This window comes from Pseudochaenichthys georgianus, chromosome 13 (assembly GCF_902827115.2).
Source record: "Pseudochaenichthys georgianus chromosome 13, fPseGeo1.2, whole genome shotgun sequence".
In the NCBI taxonomy this organism is placed as follows: Eukaryota; Metazoa; Chordata; class Actinopteri; order Perciformes; family Channichthyidae; genus Pseudochaenichthys; species Pseudochaenichthys georgianus.
The window spans coordinates 1,560,098-1,573,967 of record NC_047515.1 but is presented as its reverse complement, the minus strand read 5'-3'; the positions used below and the strand labels follow the sequence as shown (position 1 = coordinate 1,573,967).

General features: G+C 43.3%; 1 protein-coding gene across 5 annotated transcripts in view; it reads left to right on the top strand.

Moving 5' to 3' along the window:
- The window catches only part of LOC117457382 (sodium/calcium exchanger 2-like), a 220,193-nt gene that overhangs the window by 47,635 nt on the left and 158,688 nt on the right, over positions 1-13,870 (top strand). For 2 of the 5 annotated variants that reach the window (XM_071205300.1, XM_034097443.2), the window contains exon 3: positions 1-309. This exon is cut by the window's left edge and continues 51 nt beyond it. The exons of the other annotated variants lie outside the window; for them this stretch is intronic. The gene's annotated coding sequence lies outside the window, so the exon portion shown is untranslated. The remainder of the gene's footprint in view (positions 310-13,870) is intronic. 5 annotated transcript variants of the gene reach the window in all.

Genomic DNA, 13,870 nt, shown 5'->3' with positions numbered 1-13,870 from the left:
ATACGACAGGATGTGTTCCCTTCAGTCCCGATACGACAGGATGTGTTCCCTTCAGTCCCGATACGACAGGATGTGTTCCCTTCAGTCCCGATACGACAGGATGTGTTCCCTTCAGTCCCGATACGACAGGATGTGTTCCCTTCAGTCCCGATACGACAGGATGTGTTCCCTTCAGTCCCGATACGACAGGATGTGTTCCCTTCAGTCCCGATACGACAGGACGTGTTCCCTTCAGTCCCGATACGACAGGACGTGTTCCCCTTCAGTCCCGTTCACACCGGGCCCTCCGACAGAACGCTGGTGTTGAATGTCAGTATTATTTGACATAGTCATTTCTTGTTTATGTATGGAGTCATTGACACCCCAACACAGTCTAATACATAACGTTATACAGAGTGAGTTAACAATGCAAACAGACTGATGAAGTAGAATAATGTTTCACAACACCTCCCAAATTGTAATGAAATAAATGTGTGTATCTATAAAGCTCTAAAAGAAATGTCACTGTAGGTTGAGACCCTTTACTCAAAGTTTATTTTAAATTCGTAAAAACAGACCAATTTCCTATCTGGCCAATAGCAGTGTGTGTGTGTGTGTGTGTGTGTGTGTGTGTGTGTGTGTGTGTGTGTGTGTGTGTGTGTGTGTGTGTGTGTGTGTGTGCGTGCGTGCGTGCGTGCGTGCGTGCGTGCGTGCGTGCGTGCGTGCGTACGTGCGTGCGTGCGTGTGTGTGTGTGTGTGTGTGGTGCCACGCTGAGTGCAGCCGCAGTGTGTGTGTGACATGAATCACCTTGCATGTGTAAAAGGTTATTTTAGTGTGTGTGTGTCTTTTAGCTTCTGCCTGGATACAGTGTGAGGTGGAGGGAAGGAGGGGGAAGTAATTGCCTGTCTGAGAGGAGACCAAAGGGGAGCTGAGGGTGTGTGTGTGTGTGTGTGTGTGTGTGTGTGTGTGTGTGTGTGTGTGTGTGTGTGTGTGTGTGTGTGTGTGTGTGTGTGTGTGTGTGTGTGTGTGTGTGTGTGTGTGTGTGTGTGTGTGTGTGTGTGTGTTTGAGGACACATTTTCCTCCCACCATTCTTTCCTCTCGCCCACACACACACACACACACACACACACACACACACACACTGCTGAAATATGTATGTGTTTGTGGCTTCCGCTCACTTAACACATCCTGATAAGGTCAGGGAGGAGCAGAGATGGAACGATATATTTGTCTTTATCACCACTTACGCCATTAACCTCAAAATGCACACACACACACACACACACACACCCACACACCCACACAGACAGATCTCTTTGTATTCCTTTGCTGCTGCGTATGTATTTCCTCTTCAGTCGCTTCTCTCACTGCTCTTCCACCGTGGTAACTTTTGTTGGGGAACTTTTACAACTTCTTCCAGCGGAGGCTCTGAGTTCCAGTTTGCTTTCTTCGTCACACATCCTTGCCTCCGAAAGCCCCTGAGAGAGAGAATATATTTTGGGATGGGCTGCACACTGCACACAGTTTGCAGTAACGGGCACTGCTGCCTAAAGGCCCTGACACACCAAGTAGTCACCAGAGGACTAGCCGACGCTGAAGTCGGCTGTTGCCTGGCCGTGTTCTCCTGCGTTTTGGCCATGTGTCGCACGGGAACACACCGCACCGACTTCAGTGCATGAGTGGCAATAACTCTCCTTACCAGCAGGCGGCGGTAGTGTGTATTCGTCATTCAAAAGAGGCAACAACCGGAAGACAGAGAAGAAGAAGAGTATCTTTTCTCCGTAATATCATACAGAGCTGGCCTCTCCTGGATCAAGGTGATGAGCAGGTCTTCGTTTGCATCATTCCAGATCGCCATGATGAGATGAAAATGAATAGCAGTCTGTGTGTGCCTTCTTAAATCATTTGTTTACGTCCCTCACTTCCGCTTCGCTTCTCATGCACTGATTTGCTAGCTGAACAGCCAATCAGAGTGATTATTTGGTCCGACTGCCAGACCCGATGCATGGCCGATTCAACATGTTGAATCGGCCATGCATCGGGTCTGGCAGTCCAAATAAGGCGTGTCACGGTCGACGGTGCGGGACACACCAACCTGACTACGGCGCCGCGAATGCCCGACAGCCTCTGACGGCCTCTGACTCCCAAAATCGGGTTGGTGTGTCAGGGCCTTAAACGATCACATCTTTACACAATGCCTTTTGCCATTATTTCAACAAGTCCTCCAACTCATACGACTGTTCAGGCCCTTCTTACGACCAAATATGTTGTTTGTTCAAGCGCTTAATACGTTTTAAAGTTTTCGCCCTCTCGTGCTCCCGTTGAATGCAAACGTTACAGATGGTCGTTTATTCACAAATAACCCTCTCTGTAAAATCCTAAATTGTCGGATAGTTTGGCATTAAAACGCTTTTTGGATGAATAAGACCCAAACTCTGTCTTACCACTACTCACCACAGGGGAACGTACGGGAAATGTACCATTTTCAGTGGAACACCTCCAGTATTAAACACCTCGGTATTACTATACCAAAGAATTTGGCCAATATTTACAATATGAATTACGCGAATATCACAAAGGAACTTCAAAAAGATTTGGATAGATGGAGCCCTCTGACCCTTAACATGCACAACCGGATTGAGATCGTAAAGATGAACACTCTACCACGCCTGCTGTTCCTCTTTCAGTCACTGTCTATAGAGATACCAACAAAACAGTTCAACGATTGGAATCGAATGATATCCAGATTTATATGGAAAGGCCAGAAACCCAGAGTGCGACGAAAAACACTGCAGTTATTGAAAGAAAGGGGAGGCATGTCCCTTCCATGCTTTGAAGACTATAAAGCAGCACAATTAAGGTATTTAGTTTGCTGGTGCAATTGTGACTATGATGCAAAGACCGTGAACTGAGCCAACTGAACACACCCCTTCAATGTATACTAGGTGATAAATCCTCAAAGACTGCACACTCTGATAAATTAAGCCGCTGGACATTGGTTCCCCTCAATATTTGGTTCAAAATGTGCAAAGAATTAAGACTTGAAAGAAAATCCATGTTATTGAGATGGGTGGCGTTTGATAAAGATTTTAAACCAGCAGAGCTGGATTTTAGATTTAAACAATGGATCCAGAAAGGCATTACATCAGAGTTGGGTGTAACCAAGCGGCAAACTCTGGGAAAGAGCCAGGACGCCAATACGGAAGTGCCACACACTGCAGTTCATCTAGTGGCCAGTAGGAGCAGGCTGCAGAAGGGAGCAATATCCATAGACCCCCATGTTAAAATGCCCAACTTTACAGCAGAAATAAACATGTTTACATCGTGGTTCAAAAAACCATATTCTCTGTATAGTTAGATTCCCCCTTCATGACTACTGTGTGGGGGGTGCATTTTTTCTCAACTCATCTGTTTAATTAATATTAAACCTTAAAGCTTTTGCATAAATTAGGGCGTGGTCACTTTGATGGACACGTACATGCCTCACTGTCAGCTAACAGCAACTTGTCCACTCTGCTAGGCTACAACCATAGAGGCTACAACGTTAGTTAGTCATAGTACTGTACTTGACCCTTTAGCTTTAGCCGTGTTCGTGGTGATTGTGCCTTTTAGGGAATATTGTTACAAATACCAGACAATTAAAATGTCGTGCTGTGCGCTTGAATGTACTAACAGAACTTCCAAGAAGTCTAAAATGTTAATATTATACATGTTAACCCGTTCGCATGTGTTTGTGTGCTTGGTAGCTTAGCTTGCTACGTATTAGCCAGCTAAGGACGTAACCCTTTATGCATACATATACATTTTAGTTTATGATTCAGCCTTGGGTAAGACTTTTATAGTCTATGGCTATGACACCCATAATGCTAAACGGGAGCAAATGTTAATAGGGGACCCAATTATCCCAGTGGTGGCCGCCGGAGCTAACGGACCCGCAGGGGGCTAGCTCCAGCCGGCGTCCCGGAGCTAGCCCACTGCGGCTCCGTTAGGTCCGGGCGGTGGAGTCCGTCTTTTCTCAACCTGTGAATGACAAGCATTAAGAATAACAACATATAGCTAATTCTCTTGCAGATTGTCTCATTTGATTATGAATGTAACGTTTATATAGGGGAACTACACTGTTAGCAGTAACTTGGTATGCATGTATTTCATGTTAGCTTAGCTTCTTAGCCTGAGCTAGCTCTGTTTACTTCCAGTTCGTAGGCAGCAGGTCCCGCCTCTTTGCCCTTATTTGGAGCAGGCGGGATTAGACTCTGACGTCACAGTCGAGCCGTTAGTGGCCGACTCCGCCTACTAAGGGCTTCACGGCAACTCTGCAGAATGCTATGGGTGACGTCACGGACACTACGTCCATTTATATATACAGTCTATGGGTGTAACGCGTTGCCGGTAATGGAGTAGTGTAACACGTTTTACTTTTATAATTCAGTAATCACACTACAGTTACTAACATTGCCCCGACACGCATTACTTTGTTACTTACTAAAAATCATCGTCATAATCATCACACTGACAGACAAGAGGGGTTTCCGCCGCAGGTTTATATGTACGTAATCTGCGCGACTTGCGCGTCCACATCTCCACGTGCAGTGCTGCATAAACATGGCTGAGTCAGCGATAACTTTCGAGGGGTGGAGGTATGCCCATTACTTTGAGTTCGTCCGAGGAATAGACAGGAATGTGACGGTGAGGTGCAAACTGTGTCCAGGCCAGAAGCTGTTATCCACTGCTGGAAACACCACGTCAAACCTCAACACACACCTGCAAAGAACACATGCTGAGGTGAAGCTAATAGCTAAGGACCCAGAGTGACGATGTTGTGAGTGCGCCGCCGTCGACTCGGAAGCAGCAAAAATTTGAATTTGGAGGACCGGTAACCAAAGCAGAGATGGACAGGCTTGTAGCATCCTTCATAGTAGAGGAAATGTTGCCCATGTGCACAGTGGAATCACCATCGTTCAGAGATATACTGCGCAAAATACAGATAGCAGGAGACAGAGGACAGCCACGGTCAGATAGGAGAACATTCAGGATCAGTCTTATGCGACAATGGAAACTGAACTAAAGAGAACATTTGAAACTTTAGAATGTGTGTCTACCACTGCTGACATCTGGACTAGCCACAATAAAGGTTTTTTGGGAATGACAGCACACTGGATTGACCCACGCGATTTCCATTGCATTGCTTGCAAAAGGATTAAAGGACGACACATATGACGTTATTGCTAGTAAAATTGAACAAATTCATTCAAAGTTTGGACTTTCACACAAAGTCACCGCCACTGTCACGGACAATGGATCCAATTTTGTCAAGGCTTTCAAGGTGTATGAGCAGCAGCATCCAGCATCAGATTCTGACGAGGGAGATGATGAAGAAGATCAGGGTGTAGCTTTCACAGATGTTGGAGAAGTGCTGTCTAGCAACCTAGAACAGGGACAGTTTTCTCTACCTCCACACTTGAGGTGTGCGTCACACACACTCAATTTAATTTCAGGCAATGATGTTGAAAAATGGCTTACATCAAACACCGAGTCCAAATCGGTTTACAGAAGTGCCACTGGAAAGTGTTCTGCCCTTTGGACTAAAGCAAGCCGTTCTACCGTGGCATCTGATCTCGTCGAGGATACGTGCAGAAGGAAACTTATCGTGCCGACATCAACAAGATGGAATTCATTCCATGATGCCCTATCCCGCATCACTGACATCCCCATCCCAGAGTTAAATACTCTCTGTAGCCGACTGGGTATTAAAGCCCTCACTGAACGGGAGCATCAATTCCTCAAGGAATACTGCACCGTCCTGAAACCACTCTCAGTGGCGTTGGATATTCTGCAAGGGGAAGACAACTGCTACTACGGCTGTCTTCTACCAACGTTGGAAATTCTGATGTCTAGGACATTAGCACTACAAACTGGGCTTTCCCGGGTGACAGCAGGTCTGCCAGATGCCATACATGTAATCCTAAATTAGGCTTATGGGAATGTGCTGCACACTTTTAAGTGTGATGACTTGATGTAGCCTACGTGTGATATGGAAATACGTTGCTGCCTGGTGATGATGATGATGATGATGATGATGATGATGATGATGATGATGATGATGATGATGATGATGATAAATAGGAGCATATTCCCTCAAACAGCTGCCTGCATGCAATCTGTGATTCTGTTTAGCTGTAGGCCTCTCAAGTTACAGTGTAGCCTACCTAGCTGACCTATCCATCTTATCCAATATTTCTATCGTAGGCCATCAAGAGACGGTTTGCACCCCTGCTTGACAGCAGAGATGCCCTTCTTGCTGCTGTGATGTTGCCAAAGTTTAAAGTGTGATGGCTTACGGAGGAGGGAAGGAGAGAAGCTGCGTGGGCGCTGCTGACTACAGAGTGTCGTTCTGCACCCGGTGGTGTGGAGCCGGGTGCGTCTCATCAGGAATCTGCCGCCTCCTACAGCACGTCCGCTGAGAAGGATTTCTTTGCCTTCGATGAGATGGAGGGAGATACAGCTTCCTTAAACTCTGAGACAGAAGTCATTGACTATTTTAAGTCAGAGTCAGAGCTGGCAGTCTTGAGCCGTTTCCCTAATACAAAGCGCATCTTCCTGAAATACAACACCGCTACCCCATCGAGTGCGCCGGTTGAGAGGCTTTTCAGCCTAGGCAGTCATGTGCTAACACCAAGAAGAGATCGGTTATCCGATAAACTATTTGAGAGACTCCTCCTAATGCGGTATCACCACTGCTTCAGTGACAAACACATCAAATAAGTGTGAAGTGTTCAGTCTGAGATCATGAGGGAGTGTTCACAGCCAATGACACTTTGGCCTATTTTCGCTTTTGATTGTTGTTAATGATGTTAAAAGGCCATGTTGACTATATTGTATATTTGTTAGCTTACTGTTCAATGAATGAAGCTCATGCTTAAGGTTGTGTTCTTTTTCATTAGCCTTTAGGCTATTTAATGCTGATAGGCCTTTTTGTTGTTGAGGCAATCAATATGTGTGTATTTAATGTGTTATCAAGGCCAACCTATTATTTTGTTTTATACAGGCTATTTATTTGTAAAGTATTTGTTTATTTTGCCAGTGTCACATCACATTGATATGGCCCACTTGTTCCATTATTACAATGTTTCTCTTGAAATGCTATTTACGTTTCACGGACTGTTAGCTTGTGGTAGCCTATTTTATTAAAGAGCATAGGAAGAATATAAAGAGCATATAGGAAGCAATAAGGAAGACATAACACAAGTCTTTCTTTTTGAAAGACTTGTGTTTATGATAAACACCATATATGCACTGCACTGCAGATTAGTTCAGCCCACCACCTAGCCCCCACCCCTCACCCTCTTCCTCCCTTTGTGATCAGACCAGGCTCTGACACCACGGCTGCACAGGTCTTACAGCTGCTTGATGTAGAAGCTGCTGCATCCCGTCCTCAGAGTAAATTGCCAGAAGCGCCGACACTTCCTCATCATTCCACCGCTCCGGTGTTGCAGTACGTGTGGTCATAACTGCTTTAAAGTACAAAAAGCCTACTCGCTCAGGTGTGGATGTGGTTTTGTAGCGAGGAAAAAAATGGCGGCCTAACAAAAAAAAATCAGAGTCTAACGGGGCGTGGTTTGCAATTCGCCCAGCCAATAGGAATAGAATAGAAATTGGCACTCTTTTATCACCAGGTTCGTACCACCTCTCTAGCAGGGACTGAAAAGGGCCAAAAGAGTTCCAAAAGAGTTCCCGGCACTGATTAGTCCCGGCGGTGTGAACGCGACATTATTGGTACTAACGGATCTAAAGAACCAAAGTACCAGGGAAAGTCCTGCGGTGTGAATGCGGCTATTGATAACAGAGTAAACTCCAGTGCTTATCACATGTTTTTAAAGTCTGGTATATATTTCGGAACAATGTGTGGGGGTGCCTGTCAGTATTCAAATCTAAATGAGTATCTATTCCTGTCCTGGGCTTTAGAACTGGAACACCTTGTGATTTTAACATTCAACATGCAGCTCCCATGAGGCTTTGATCGCGTGACAGGGCTAAGGCTCATGGGATCTTAGTCAATAGCAACATCCCTCTTGAGCCTCAGAAGTTGTCATGGAGCTCCTGGGAATGTAGCTGTGGAACACTAACAAAATGTTCAGTGTTTCATCTGATTAAACAATGTGTTCAAATATTACCAATATATTGTGAGAAATGGAAGTAATAACAACACTTGGCCCCTTCTGGGCAGTGTTTCCATTAGAAGGTGTTTACAGAACTCTGGCTGGAAAATATCTGTATAAGTCCGACCAACTCAAATCCCTCTGGTCATACTGATTTTCTATCATAAATTACCAATATTTATAGTGTATTACGATACATACAATACGATAATACTTTATTGGTCAGATCAAGTCTGAAATGTGACTTGCATCACAGCAGCTCCATGTCCAACACCAACTCAGACACATATCTAGACACAATACATGCAACACAAACAAAGAACATTTAACATAACATCACAATCACTGAGAGAAAACTATATTAAAAATAGTCTGAACGTTGAGCTCATAGTACTTGATTTTACAATCCCTTATAATTATCGGCACCTTCTTGAGTGGATGAAGGGGTAATAACGTCATTGGGGTCAGGGCTGCCCCTGGCCAACTTGTGGCCCCACCCAAATGTGTCGCGAGCGTTGACAGGGTGGGGTGCTAGTGGAGCACGCTCATGAACTGTTAGCTCGCCGGAGCCTCGCAGCGGGGTGACTGCGGAGCCGCATTTCTGCAAGATGAGTCCCTGCGCAGTCTGCGTGATCTGCGTGTATGGGGCGGCCCAGATTGGGGTCATCAGGTGGGCACCCTCCATCCTCAGTGTTTGGTCAGAGGGCTTGCCCGGCTACACCTGGCGTCCCAGCCATGCTTTTAAGAAGCCTGGTGGTTGATGCAGCCGACCTCCACTGGGAGCAGCTGTGTTTTCCATCCTGCTGTACTGCCTCGGCTGATATACAGAGTATTTTGAAAGTTTCCGTTTGTACGCTTCACCAACTGCAGCCTCCCATGGTACAGTTAATTCAATGATGCACAAGAACTTTGTTTAGGTTGACCACATGATCAAATCTGGCCTGAGATTGGTTGTGATGATCTCCGGTGGGGGGTGAGCTTCTGATCTGTCAAGTTGCATGTCCCAGTCTTGAGCCGAGTTCCGCTCTAACTAACGCTACAATATTAATAGTTCTAATTCTCATTAGGTGCCGTACACATGCTGCTTTTTCTGTGCTCAAATCCTGTATTTTAAGAATATTAACTGTTTGTTGTCTCTCGTATATGGTCACATTATTAAGTGATAGGCTACAACAGCGAATACACTACAAAGAAAGTTGGATAGCGTCTATAATGCGCCCTGTAGATCGAACATTATCATACTACTTACTTACTTAACTTACTTTACTTACTACTTACTTTACCTAGCCTACTTTGAGTGACTTACTATACTTACTTTACTGACTTTACTCACTTTACTGACTTTACTCACTTTACTGACTTTACTCACTTTACTTACTTTACTCACTTTACTGACTTTACTCACTTTACTTACTTTACTCACTTTACTCACTTTACTCACTTTACTTACTTTACTCACTTTACTGACTTTACTCACTTTACTGACTTTACTCACTTTACTCACTTTACTTACTTTACTCACTTTACTGACTTTACTGACTTTACTTACTTTACTCACTTTACTGACTTTACTCATTTTACTTACTTTACTCACTTTACTTACTTTCCTGTTGTGCTGTGATTCTGGCTTAAGAGAGTTATTTGACAGCAGTTACATATCCTTCAAAACGAGCCTCAGTGCATCAGGTTTGCTTTGGTACAAAATTCACTACACCCCAGACCGCGCACCCCAGTTATGCAGGCTTGAAATGCTCTATGATAAATGTTATAACATATAAATGTACATGCCTTGATGATGTCCCCCTTCATAGCTTTCTTTATCATTTTTTTTCAAGCTCAATAATAAATACAGGTGATATTTGTCCGGTAAATTGAAATTCAAACGAAATCACTGACATGGCAAATAACATTGAGGTTAAGTGTGATGACAGGGATTGCTCAAACATGTTTTATTGTTAAAAAAAATACTACACAAATGAGAGGTTAGGTTTTGTAAATCAATAAATATCTGTCATCTGATGGGTAGCTGCAGTGGTGTGCTTCCAGCAGGCCGGTTGTTGGCTGGGGTCAGTTTATACATGGTGTTCTTCATACCTCTGGGTGAAAACCGTGACATCATACATCAGGCTACCAATCAGGGTACCTGTAGATTGTTGTCTTCAGGCGTGTGATAAAGCGCTTCCAGGTATGTAGACTGGCTTTGGACGTTCACAATAAGAGGATCACGTGGAAATAGAGTCTCTGGTAATGTGGAGTCCCAACAGGTGTCAATCGACTATAACATTTAATCGGCTCATCCCATCATGATTAATCACAAGTTGAAAATTCTAGTATGAACGTATATGTTTTGGGGGAGATAAAACGAATACAGGTGTGGTGTTGTAATAAAGAAATGTATGAAGCACTGGTAAGAGACTTAAAATGTATTTCTTTATTATGACACTTATCACAACAACTGTATGAGCTTTGCAGGGTATTGTTTGGTGATGACATTAGTCATGGATTAGTGCTGAGACAGTGAGGTAGTGATGGTCCTCAGTGATGGGCAGTGGTCTCCGGTCTACATAAGCAGTGATGTAGTGTAATGTAAAAATGAGAATTATTTTCCAAGAAAAGAAACAACGCAGTACCAAGCAGCAGAGATGCTCGAGACTCGAGTGCCGATTTTCGGGACTCGTGACTCGACTCGGACTCGCGCACTGATTGACGCGACTCGGACTTGGACTCGTGTATTCTCACGCACGATGACTTGTACTCGGACTCGTGAATTTTTCCCCCCATGATGACTCGGACTCGACTTGTACATTGACACTCTGACTTGGACTCGGACTCGAGCAAGTATTCTCTGGAGTCTGATGTCCTCTATCCTGGCATGTGCACCTGTGAGGTGAGTTCACGGACTGGGCCCCGCTATTCCATTCTAAAGATGTCTAGAGACACACCCTGCATCGTGCTGTATACTTTCACACTTTCTGCTTCCACATTGGAAAAGAGCAAAATGCTTGTTATGTGGAAACAATATTGAAGAGAAGGCTCCGTAACACATTACTCTAAGGATCAAGTTCAGACATATAGGCTGTGTTGAACACTATCATCAGAGTAAAGTGATCTAATCAATAAATAAAGATTCAGCCAATAACACGAAAGCACATGGCTACTGAGCATGCAGAATGACATCATTTTGCATGCTAAGTAGCCATGTGCTTTCTGGGGCAAAATCTTTATCAGTAAAGTGCTACCGAGGTGTCCCTGAGCAAGGCACTGTTCCCCACACTGCTCCCCGGGCGCCGTTCAAAATGGCAGCACACTGCTCCTAACACTAGGATGGATCAAATGCGGAGAAACAATTTCCCCACGAGGGATTAATAAAAATCCATCTTAATCTTAAACCGATTTAACCGGTAAACGTTCCTTCAAAATAAGAGTCCCGATTTTATTACTATCAAAATAAAAGTGCAAAACGAAAACTTTACCATAGGAGAATATTGGCATACAAATATAATCACTTCTCTAGAAGCCAAGGTAACTCATTTTAAATATAGTTTATATAGAATAATAATAATAATAATATTAATATTAGTAATAAGCTTTATATTTGTATAGCGCCTATTACAATAATTGTAGCCGAACTCGCTTCACAGCAGTTCAACAGACAGATTAGTATAACATGACAGGATACAAGCAATGTAGAGGAGCAGCTACATTTCAACACATATATCCACAAAGATTAATACATGAAGACTTGTGACTTGGACTTGACTTGGACTCTTCTATAGGTGACTCGGACTTGGACTCGAACACAGGTAATGATGACTCAGACTCGTCTCGGACACTCCTTGGGTGACTCAGACTTGGACTCGGACTCGACTACAACTCTCCCTTGGTGACTCGGACTTGGACTCGGACTCGAACACAGGTAATGATGACTCGGACTCGTCTCGGACACTCCTTGGGTGACTCGGACTTGGACTCGGACTCGACTACAACTCTCCCTTGGTGACTCGGACTTGGACTCGGACATGAAGAGTGGTGACTCGAGAGTGACTCGGACTCGTGAATTGGTGACTTGACTACAACACTGCCAAGCAGCATCTCTGACTGTGACAGAACCAGAAGAGCTACTTCCTGTTCTCTACTTTTATTTACAACATTTCATCTTCAGACATTCATCATGCAGATATATTCTGTTTGAGGAACAAACCTATTAGCTAAAGTTGAGTTCAAGTGATCAACAGTGTGCAGGATTGATTGGTTCTACTATCAAAGTCTATTGTTCAACTGTATGTCAGACTCTAGGGTGAAAGGAGTTCCTATGGATTGAAACCTAACAAATCCAAATAACAAGAGAGGAAGAAGCTTGAGTGACTTTTCCCTGTTTCTTTACATTTTTCTTAAATTCTTAAATTTTTTTAATACAATTACCTTAATATTAGATTTCTGCTCAGCACACATTGTACTGTACAGTAAATACCAATAGGCCAATGTTTCTATAAAGTTAAAATAGCCAAAGTGGACATACCAATAGCTACATTTGCATAGTAAATGTAGTTTAGGATGATCCTCCTGGACAAGATCACTTATTGATTTCACAAATGACAAAAACCATTCTACAAATGTTTAAATCTTGAATTCAGGAAATAATATATTCATATTTATTTGAACCATATTAAAAAAGAAGCTGATAAAACTGGTAAAACACACAAGTATCTTTCCTCCAGCATCCATGATGTATGCACGTGCACAAAGAGCCACGGAGTTGATGAATGAACAGAGACACAGAGCCAGCAGGCCATCAGTCCCGCAGGCTGTGGTGCATTCAGGGGAAAACGTTTCTCAGCAACATTAGGGAGGATTTGAAGGGAAACACCTCAGCAGGAGATGCACGTGTGGATTGCAGTAAACCTTCACGGTTCTTGGCTCTGTAAGGCTCTGCTTCAGGCCATCACGTGTCCTTAAGCATGATGTGATGTGAGCAGAGGCAGAGAGGAGCCCATCATAGCAGGGATCTGATGAATCAACATGTGACGGGAGAGAGTGAATGAATGCTCCTTTTGCCATTTCAAGATTGATGCTCAGAGATTTCAGCCAGCACAATAACATCGTTAAATTCCAATTTACATTTTTCAAATCGGTCTTTAATTCACTGTGTAACAAATCGACTACGCAAATTAGTCATTCGAGACAAAAATGTCCACTGCAAAATACTTTGATAAAAACATTATATTAAAAGGTTTTTTTCACAACACTTTTGGGTTCAATCTTTAAAGCAACTTCCGCCCTAATAGAAAATACCAAAAATGTAATCATTTTCAGGATTTTAACCCTTTAAATGCCATTTTGAATACATGAAACCGCTGTTTTTTTTCATGATGAAAACAGAGAAAATGAATTATTTTCCCAAAAATACATATCTGGAGACTGGCTCTTTTGTTATCACAGTCTTGGATATGTCAAAGATTAGCAACGAAATGGATTTTTTTGCATTATTAGTTTTTGCACAAAATCAGATTGAACAAAAAAGTCACACATTAGTCATTCGGGACAAAAATGTCCACTTCCAAAAACTGCTCTAAAATGACAACAGATTAATATTTTTTAAAACTTTTTGGGGTTCAATCTTTCAATCAACTTCAGTCCTGATCAAAAATACCAAATGTTAAATTTTGTTCAGGATTTTAACCCTTGAACTGCCAGTTTGAAAACATGAATTTGCGTTTTCTATGAAACATGATG